Raw genomic sequence first — 10,137 nt, 5'->3', positions numbered from 1 at the left:
GGGCCTTAAGGTGCCTTCGGCGACGCTTATAAGCGTCGTTTTACCCATCAACAACCATGCTTTAAAGCGTCGTTTGGCTACGACGACGCTTAAAAGCGTCGTCTAATCCCTCATTTTACCCACGCTCATTAAAAGCGTCGGTAAAATCTAGCGCGGGAGAAGAATTTACCGACGCTTTTCCATAGCGTCGGCAATTAATCGTCGGCGTTTCTCCCTTTTACTGTAGTGTGGGCTAGTGCAACGGGTCAAGAGTAGGCTGGAGGGATGGCAGGCAACGTCTCTATCTATGATGGGTAGATTGACGCTGATCAAATTCGTACTTGGCTCTATGCCCATCTATCTCATGGCAAACATGGTGGTACCGAGAAAAGTGCTACTGAAGATTGAGTGGCTACTTCAAGGCTTCTTATGGAGCTTGCATGGAGGCGGTCAGCGGGTGCACTTGGTGGCATGGGAGAGCATCTGCCTCCCAGTCAGTGAGGGTGGCCTTGGAGTTCTGTCTCTTCTGGAGAAACGGAAGGTGCTCATTGCTCGGCATGCAGTCCAATTCCTTTTGGAGCCGTAGGGGATCTAGAGTCGGACCATAGCAGCCCACTATAGGCGGGTGGGCTCTGAGGCACTGGCTCGAGAGAGGAGATGCTCCTTCCTGTGGCGAGAGATTGCAAGGTACCTACTTATTGCGTTGGTCCGCACTAGATGGCTGATAGGTGATGGGCGTAGTATTAATGTGGCTGGGGACCTATGGGTAGATGCCCTCCCCTTGCGGCATTGGCCGACTATGGTTAGTATCGAGGTTGCAGAGGGCCTACATATTTGTGATCTCCTTATCCCCGGGGGGGCTGCATGGGACGAGACTAGGTTGGTTCAGCTTTTCAAGGGCATCTAGCGGAGAGGGTCCGATCTCCCCTGTTATTTGGGTGCGTAGGTCCAAATGTGTGGGTTTGGAGCACCTCTACCAGGACTAGTGTCAGGGTGGAAGACCTCTCCCGCATTCTCTGGCGGCAGTATGAGCCTGGGCCAGACTGTGCGTGGATCTGGCGCTTGGGACACCACCCGAGGATAGCACTGTTCCTCTGAAAGATGGTCTGGGACCGTCTTCCGACAAGAGCAGTACTTAGTAGTCGAGGACTGAAGATTTCTTTGGTATGTGGAAATTGTGGTGTGGACGAGACGGTGGACCATGCCTTGTTTCAGTGCACATGGGCTAGGGCGACTTAGTGAGTGGCAGGGATCTTGCAGGAGGTTTGGGGCCGGAGGGACCAGTTTTTACAGACTATGTGCCGATGTTTGGAGTCCCCACTGCTTTGCCAGGAGGCGGCTCGAACGATTTGCATGTCCTACCAGATTTGGCTAGCTAGGAAAGCTCAAACCTTTAGTGAACGCAGTATGTCGCCGAGACTTGTGGTGGAGAGTTTCCATGTGCAGACGGTGGAGCTCCGTCACATCATACCTATCGAAGGGACCTTGATAGCTCAGGACATCTGGGATTCCCATTCTGCTTCGGCAGCATCCCGTATGGTGTTTTTCACCTGAGAGCCTCACCCCTAAGTTTTCTCAAAGTCAACTTCGATGGGTCTATCTTGGACAGAGGTACGAGGGGCGGCGCGGATTTTATTATTCGGGATCCGTCTGCTAGGGTCGTAGCTGCAGGGGGCAGTCAGCTCTTCGACATATTGGTTCCGGGTGCAGAGCCGAGGGCCGCTTGGGCGGACCTTCGTCCTCTTGGTGCGTTTTACGGGCCAGTTCCATCGTCTTGGAGGGGGACTCGGCCACAGTCATGAGTTGGATCCGGAAGGGCCAAGGGGTAATGGTTGCGCCCACCCTTTGCTTCGAGATATCTGGGCAATGGTGAGGAATGGAGGAGCCTTTTAGGCCAAGCATGTTTTCTGTGAAGCTAATGGGGTTGCAGACTGGGTGGCTGCTTATATAGCCAGTCACTCCGGTAGTACCCTGTGGGCTGGAGATGGAGAGTTGCCCCCGACACTCCGAGTTATTTTGTTTTTCGATTTTATTGGGTGCATCCGTACTCGTCTGGTATAATCCACCCGCCTTAGCATAAAAATAAAAAAAGCAATTTATTATGGCAATCGACTTGATGCCACGGTGATTTTGATGAATGCACTATTTTTTTTTATTGTTATGGTGTCTAATGTTATACTATAGCATATATGAAATTTATGTCGATCACTCTGAGCATGAAATTTTTTTTTAACGCTCTACTTAGGTTTGGGTTGTAACTTGGATAGCCTTTGGGCAACCATTGCAACCCTAGAGTTTGACTATGATGACATGCCAGCATCGGTTGGGTGCAGATTGGCACGACACTTATGGTGCAACCAGTGCACCTATGTGACAATGTTTTATTCTGAGCCTCCCCTGTTTGCGTTGTATTTTGTATTTCGTACCTCATGATTTTCTTCTTGCATGCATATTTGGGGGAATAAGACTTTTCCCCCCCAATGACACGAATGCCCCCGAGAAGCCGCACAATCGCCGACCCTGGACAGCCGAAGTCGGCGTCCGACCTCGGAACGCCCGACCTCAAGACATCCGACCTCGAGACCTCCGACCTAGGAAAACCCTGATGTTCAAAGTCTACCCTTATCAGCCACCTACTACGGCCATGCCCCTCTGAGGTCCGGCCGAGGACCATACTCTGACGCCCCCCCCCCCCCCCCCCGGCATTTATTGCGCATGGCTACTGTAAACCTCCAGTTCACTCAACAATTAATACGGATCTCCGGCTTACTCCACAATTAATGCGGATCTCCGGCTTACTCCACATTTAATGCGCATGGCTCCTGTCATCTACGGACTCTCAGCTCTCCACGGCAAGTTAGCCCAGCAGAGTCTAGTCAACCATGATAAGTCTCTGATCTCGGCCATACCTCCGACACCAATGCAATAATTCGTCTGATAGCGTGCAAGCCCAGGTCGTACGACGACCTCACCGCCGACATCAACGCAATGATTCACCTGATCGTGCGCCGACCTGAACAACATGCCGAGCCGTACTACGGCCTCGCCCCGTTACATCATAGGTAAACCGACCCCCGCCTATAAAAGGGAACCTTGGCCCCTCAGGTGGGGGGGTTTTTTGGAAAAATTACGCACCCTACAAACACTGTTCTTCTCCTCCTTACACACTTGGCCCCCCTTCTGACTTGAGCATCGGAGGGCCGGCGGCCGGGTAGGGCCGGCGCCGGAAAACCCGGCCACCGGCTTGTCTGCAGGCACCCCAGACGGAGGACGCCGCCCACCGACGGATCGCTGCCCCGCCATAAGAACCTGCTGATCCCTCTCTCCGACCACCCCAAACGGAGGACGCCGCCCGCCGACTGGTCGCCGCCCCGCCGTGGTGACCCGCTGCTCCCTCTCCCTCAACCGAAGATTGCCCCCGGGTCCAATTTCCAGCAACAGTTGGCACTAGAGGAAGGGCCCGAGTAGCGATCATGAAGTTGAGAAGCAAGGGAGCCTCCAACATCTCCCGGCGTCCCCCGCAAAGTCCTGGACGCTCCGTCCAGAATTCTCCAACTCCGGCTGACCCAGTTCCTCAGGTCCAGCCGGAACAGTTCAATGCCTTGGTACAGCAAGTCCAGGCCCTGGTCGCCGCCGTTCAGGGCCTACGACGCGAGGAAGCTTTACCAACGCTCCCCCCGCGGACTCAGGTCCCGCCGGAGTGTCCCCCCAACGGCCCGGTCTTCCCAAGCCAAAATCTGCATGGCTCCTCCAGAGCCAACAACGAAGAACGGACTTCTCCCCGGAGGGAGCCACTGGGGGAAGATTTCGACAGGAGACCCCAACTTTCTGAGGCTGAGTCAGCCCCAGACCACCGCGAACCGGCGCAGATCACGGCAACAATTCCGTGGGCGGGGGAGCTCGACCGAAAGGTTGAGCATCTGGAGCGCCAGATTGCGGCGCTCCACAGCAAGAAGGCGAGGCAAGAGGAAGACTTTGAGTTCACTACCAAGTCCCCCTTCTCCCGCCAGATCGAGGACGAGCCGGTTCCCGCGAGGTTCAAAATGCCTCAGGTGGAGCCCTACAGCGGAATCACCGACCCTCTCGACCACTTGGAGAGCTATCGGGCCCTCATGGCCCTACAAGGGTCCTTGGAGGCCATACTTTGTAAGGCCTTCCCAGCAACCCTCCGAGGGACCGCTCGGCTTTGGTTTTCTGGACTGAAGCCGAACACGGTATCCTCTTTTGAGCAACTCGGCAGGCAGTTCGCCACCAATTTTGCTGCCAGCCGGCGCCAACGACGGACGTCGGATTCCCTCTTGGACATCAAACAGAAGGAGGGGAATCTCTCAAGGAGTACTTGGACCGCTTCACTGCCGCCACGTGGGAAGTCCGCGAGCTGGACCAGTCAATAGCCATGTCGGCTCTGAAGACTGGGGCTCGCTCTTACCGATTCCTCTTCTCCATCGAGAAGAGCTTTCCGGCCGACTTCACCGAGATGCTGGCCCGAGCCCGGAAGTATGCCAAGGCCGAGGAAGCGGTTGCCTCCAGGCGGGGAGCGATTGAGCCCGCCTCAAAGAAGCAGAAAAAGCACCACGAGGAACGCGGCCGACAAAGGAGCCAATCGCCCTGCCGAGAGAAGAATCTCCCCCGGTTGAGGAGCCCACCACGGCAGCAGGAACGGCCTCAGCGGAGGACCCCTCCTCGACCGAGGTCCCCGCCACGGCCTCGGACGTACCCAGGGAGGTACAAGAACTACACACCTGTCAATGCTCCCCGGGCCGAGATCCTGATGGAGATCGAGGGTCGGGACTTCTTTCGACCCCCGCCTCCCATGCGAGACATGGGAGTTCCCCGTAATCCCAGGAAGTACTGTCGCTTCCATCGAGACCGTGGGCATGACACGGAGGACTGCTTCCAGCTCCGGGACGAGATAGAAGCACTCATCCGTCGGGGAGTACTCAACCGGTTCGTGAGGAACCGACATGAGGAAAGGAGGCCGGCGGAGAATACCATACCGTCCGAGAATCCGGACGACAACAGACCCATTGCCGGCACCATCAACATGATTGGGAGGGCCTCGGCGGGAACGGCCGCCCAGGGAGCACCCCCGAAGCGCCCACGCACTGATGAAGTCATCTCGTTCTCGGACGAGGACTTAGAAGGGGTCAAGACCCCTCATGATGATGCTGTGGTCATCTCTATGATTGTAAATAGGTTTGATGTAAAGCGTGTCCTAGTTGACAATGGAAGTTCAGCCAACGTTTTGTATTATCATGCCTACCAAAAAATGGGGTTGCCAGAAGGACATCTCCGGAGAATTAATGCCCCACTGGTTAGGTTCACTGGGGATTCAGTCCCAGTTGAAGGTGAGGCTAGCTTCCTTGTCACAGTTGGCATCGCTCCCCGGGAGAGCACTGTGAGGACGGACTTCTTGGTGGTCCGTCTGCCCTCGGTCTACAACGCCATCCTTGGGCGCCCAGGGCTAAACGCCCTTCGAGCCGTAGTTTCAACCCGCCATCTGCTCATGCGGTTCCCCACCGGCCAAGGAGTAGGCGAGGTCCGTGGAGACCAGCTGGTTGCCAAGCAATGCTACATGGCGGCCCACGGAGTAAAGCAACCAACGGGGCAACGATTCAGCCAACGGGCCCCTCATTACCCATAGAAACCCTCGAAGCGAGGGACACCCCTTGGAAGAAGCAAGTGGAGCCCGGTGAGCTTCTTGTTCAAGTTCCACTACGAGAAAATTTTCCTGAGCTAACTGTGCAGGTCGGCTCCGGCCTTGGCGCCTGCGAGAGGAACCACCTCGTCAGCTTCCTGCGGGACAACGCTGACGTCTTCGCCTGGTCGCCCGCGGACGTGCTAGGAATTGACCCTGAGGTCATGGTCCATTGGCTCCAGGTGAAGCCAACTAGCAGACCTGTGAAGCAGAAGAAAAGGGGCTCCGCCCCAGAACGACAACGGGCTGCGGCCGAGGAGGTGGACAAACTCCTCGGAGCCGGCTTCATCCGGGAGGTCTCCTACCTGGACTGGCTCGCCAACATAGTCCTCGTAAAAAAGGCCAATGAGAAATGGCGCATGTGCATGGACTACACCGACCTGAACAAGGCCTGCCCGAAAAACAGCTTCCCCCTCCCGAGCATCGACCAGCTCGTCGACTCCACCTCAGGACACCAACTGCTAACTTTTATGGACGCCTTTTCAGGGTATAATCAAATCCGAATGGCGCCGGAAGACGAGGAAAAGACGGCCTTCATCACCGACAAGGGCACCTACTGCTACAAGGTGATGCCCTTCGGCCTGAAGAATGCTGGAGCCACCTATCAGAGGCTGGTCAGCCAAATTTTCAAAGATCAGATTGGCCGAAATATGGAAGTCTACGTGGACGACATGCTGGTGAAAAGCCGAGCGGTGGAGCACCATGTAGCTGACCTCAACGAGACATTCTCCAAGCTCAGGAGATACCGAATGAAGCTCAATCCGGCGAAGTGCGCGTTCGGAGTCACCTCGGGCAAATTCCTGGGTTTCATAGTCACCCAACGTGGAATTGAAGCCAACCCCGAGAAAATCCAAGCGCTGCAAGAAATGGCACCTCCGAGAACAGTTAAGGAGGTGCAGCGGCTTGCAGGGCGGGTTGCCGCCTTGGGAAGGTTCGTCTCCCGGTCAGCCGAGCGCTGCCTCCCTTTCTTCAAGAGCCTCAAGCGGCCGAAAGACTTTCGATGGTCAGAAGAATGCCAGCGAGCCTTTGAAGAGCTCCGGAGCCTTCTGGCCTCTCCCCCGCTGCTCACCAAGCCCCAGAAGGGCGAGGTCCTTTATTTATACCTGGCCGTCTCCCCAGCTGCAGTGAGCTCAGTCCTCATCCGAGAAGAGGACAAGCTCCAAAAGCCGGTCTATTACACCAGCCGGGTTCTCAGGGATGCTGAGACTCGATATTCTAAACTTGAGAAGACCATCTTCGCTCTCATCACCTCGGCTCGGAGACTCAGGCCTTACTTCCAAGCCCACACAATAGCTATACTGACCGACCAGCCTATGAAGCAAATATTGCAAAGGTCGGATCGTGCGGGGAGGATCGCCAAATGGGCGGTCGAGCTCGGGGAATTTGACCTCGAATATCGGCCCAGGCCGGCCATCAAAGCTCAGATACTCGCCGACTTCATCGTGGAATGTACCCTGCCGGACGACCCCGAGTTGCCTCCCGTATCCACGGAGGAAGCACCGAGGCCACCATGGGTCCTACACTCGGACGGGTCTTCAACCTCGGGGGGTAGCGGAGCCGGGCTCATCCTCACCAGTCCAGATGGAGTGGTGGCCAAGCAAGCCTTGCACCTCGAATTTCCAGCCTCGAACAACGAGGCTGAATACGAGGCTCTCATCGCCGGGCTCAAGCTGGCGAAAGAACTGAAAGTGGAGGACCTAAAAGCCTTCAGCGACTCCCAGCTGGTAATGAACCAGATCCAAGGAGACTTTGAAGCTAAAGAGCCATCCATGCAAAAGTATCTCCAAAAGGTGTGGGAACTCACGTCTGCCCTGAACTCCTTCAGTATTCAGTACATTCCCAGAGCGGAAAACCTCAGGGCAGACCAGCTGTCCAAATTGGCAACCTCCCGCATGAGCGAGCTTCCCAAGGGAACAACGCTCGAATATCTTCAGGTCCCCAGCACGGAGGAACCTGAGCCCGCCATGTGCATCGACTCCGAGCCAAGCTGGATCGACGGGTTCGTTTGCTATCTCCAAGACGGGACCCTACCTTATGACGAGACAGAAGCTCGCCGAATCAAGCGCCAAGCCCCCCGGTATGTCTTGTACGAGAATAGACTTTATCGTCGATCATTTACTTCTCCCCTGCTCAGATGCCTCCGCCCCTCCGAGGCGGACTACGCTCTCCGAGAGGTCCATGAGGGAATCTGCGGAAATCACCTGGGGGGTCGGGCACTGGCCCATAAGATCCTGCGGCAAGGATATTACTGGCCCACACTCCAGAGGGATGCAACAGATTTCGTCCGCAGGTGCGACCGATGTCAACGGAACGCTAATATCCAGCGCCGACCTTCGGCCCTGCTGACCTCCATCATCGCCCCCTGGCCGTTTGCCCAATGGGGGATCGACATCCTGGGGCCCTTTCCCCTGGCCATCGGACAGAGAAAGTTCCTGGTCGTCTCCATCGACTACTTCACCAAATGGGTCGAATCCGAGCCTGTGGCCCGGATCACCGAGCAAAAGATGCGGGACTTCGTATGGAAGTCCATAATTTGCAGATTCGGGCTACCTCGTATCCTTATATCCGACAATGGTCGGCAGTTTGACAATGTCCATTTCAGAGAATTTTGCTCTGAGCTCGGCATTGACCACCGCTTCACCTCGGTTGCCCATCCCCAGACAAACGGGGAGACTGAGGTAACTAACCGTACTATTTTGCAGGGACTCAAGGCTAGGCTTGATCGGTCCAAAGGACAGTAGGTCGAGGACTTGTACAATGTTCTTTGGGCGTACCGGACTACGTTCCGACTGCCCACGGGAGAGACCCCCTTCAACCTAGAATACGGCACTGAGGCCGTCATCCCGTTAGAGATCGGCCTGCCTTCTCCAAGGGTGGAGCATTATGACCCCGGCACCAATTCCTCCCAGCTCAGGAGCAATTTGGACCTCGTCGAAGAGACACGAGAGGTCGCCCGGGTCCGTATGGCAAGATACCAACAGAGAACGGCCCAATACTACAACTCCAGAGTCAAGCCCAAGCTCTTCAAAGTAGGGGACCTCGTCCTCAGGAGAGCCGAGGCTTCTCAACCGACCGAGCAAGAAAAGCTCGCCCCGAATTGGGAAGGGCCATATCAAATCGCCCGAGTGCAACGACCCGGAGCATACAAACTGAAGTACCTAGAGGGGACCCTGATCCCGCGAAGCTGAAACTCCGAGAATCTACGAATGTATTACCAGTGAAACCCCGAGGGGTTCAAAACAATCAGGGCAATAGACTCAGCTCTTTTCTGCAAATAATTCTCCCATTTTGATAATCATAATTCTTTTCTAATGTTGGGTCGTCTGTGATCCCCAGATCCCCCGACCAAAATCGGGATGCCTCGAGGTTCGACCGTAGAGTCCCAAACTCTCTCGACCTCGGGAAGTATCGCGGGACGATGGAACATCGACTTGGCGCAAGATTCCCTCGACTAAGGTCGGGATGCCCCGAGGGTCGACCGTAGAGTCCCAAACTCCCTCGACCTCGGGAAGCGTCGCAGGTCGATAGTGCGTGCCCAGACCCATCGACCTGACGAACGATCCCTCGACTAAGGTCGGGATGCCCCGAGGGTCGACCGTAGAGTCCCAAACTCCCTCGACCTCGGAAAGCGTCGCAGGTCGATAGCGCGTGCCCAGACGCATCGACTTGACGAACGATCCCTTGACTAAGGTCGGGATGCCCCGAGGGTCGACCGTAGAGTCTCAAACTCCCTCGACCTCGGGAAGCGTCGCAGGTCGATAGCGCGTGCCCAGACCCATCGACCTGACGAACGATCCCTCGACTAAGGTCGGGATGCCCCGAGGGTCGACCGTAGAGTCCCAAACTTCCTCGACCTCAGAAAGCGTCGCAGGTCGATAGCGCGTGCCCAGACCCATTGACCTGACGAACGATCCCTCGACTAAGGTCGGGATGCCCCGAGGGTCGACCGTAGAGTCCCAAACTCCCTCGACCTCGGAAAGCGTCGCAGGTCGATAGCGCGTGCCCAGACCCATCGACCTGACGAACGATTCCTCAACTAAGGTCGGGATGCTCCGAGGGTCGACCGTAGAGTCCCAAATTCCCTCGACCTCGGGAAGCGTCGCAGGTCGATAGCGCGTGCCCAGACCCATCGACCTGACGAACGATCCCTCGACTAAGGTCGGGATGCCCCGAGGGTCGACCGTAGAGTCCCAAACTCCCTCGACCTCGGGAAGCGTCGCAGGTCGATAGAGCGTGTCCAGACCCGTCGACCTGACGAACGATCCCTCGACTGAGGTCGGGATGCCCCGAGAATCGACCGTAGAGTCCCAAACTCCCTCGATCTCGGGATGCACCACAGGTCGGCAAAGCGTACTCAAACCCGCCGACCTGACACAAGACTCCTCGACCAAGGTTGGGGCGCCCCGAGGTCCGACCATAGGGTCTCAAGCTCCCTTGACCTCGAAAGGAGTTACAAACCA

The sequence above is a fragment of the Phoenix dactylifera genome, chromosome 1, assembly GCF_051530095.1.
Source record: "Phoenix dactylifera cultivar Ajwa chromosome 1, Ajwa_hap1_PhDact_Kaust_v1.1, whole genome shotgun sequence".
In the NCBI taxonomy this organism is placed as follows: domain Eukaryota; kingdom Viridiplantae; phylum Streptophyta; class Magnoliopsida; order Arecales; family Arecaceae; genus Phoenix; species Phoenix dactylifera.
The sequence above is the reverse complement of the archived record's forward strand: the minus strand, read 5'-3'. Positions refer to the sequence as shown.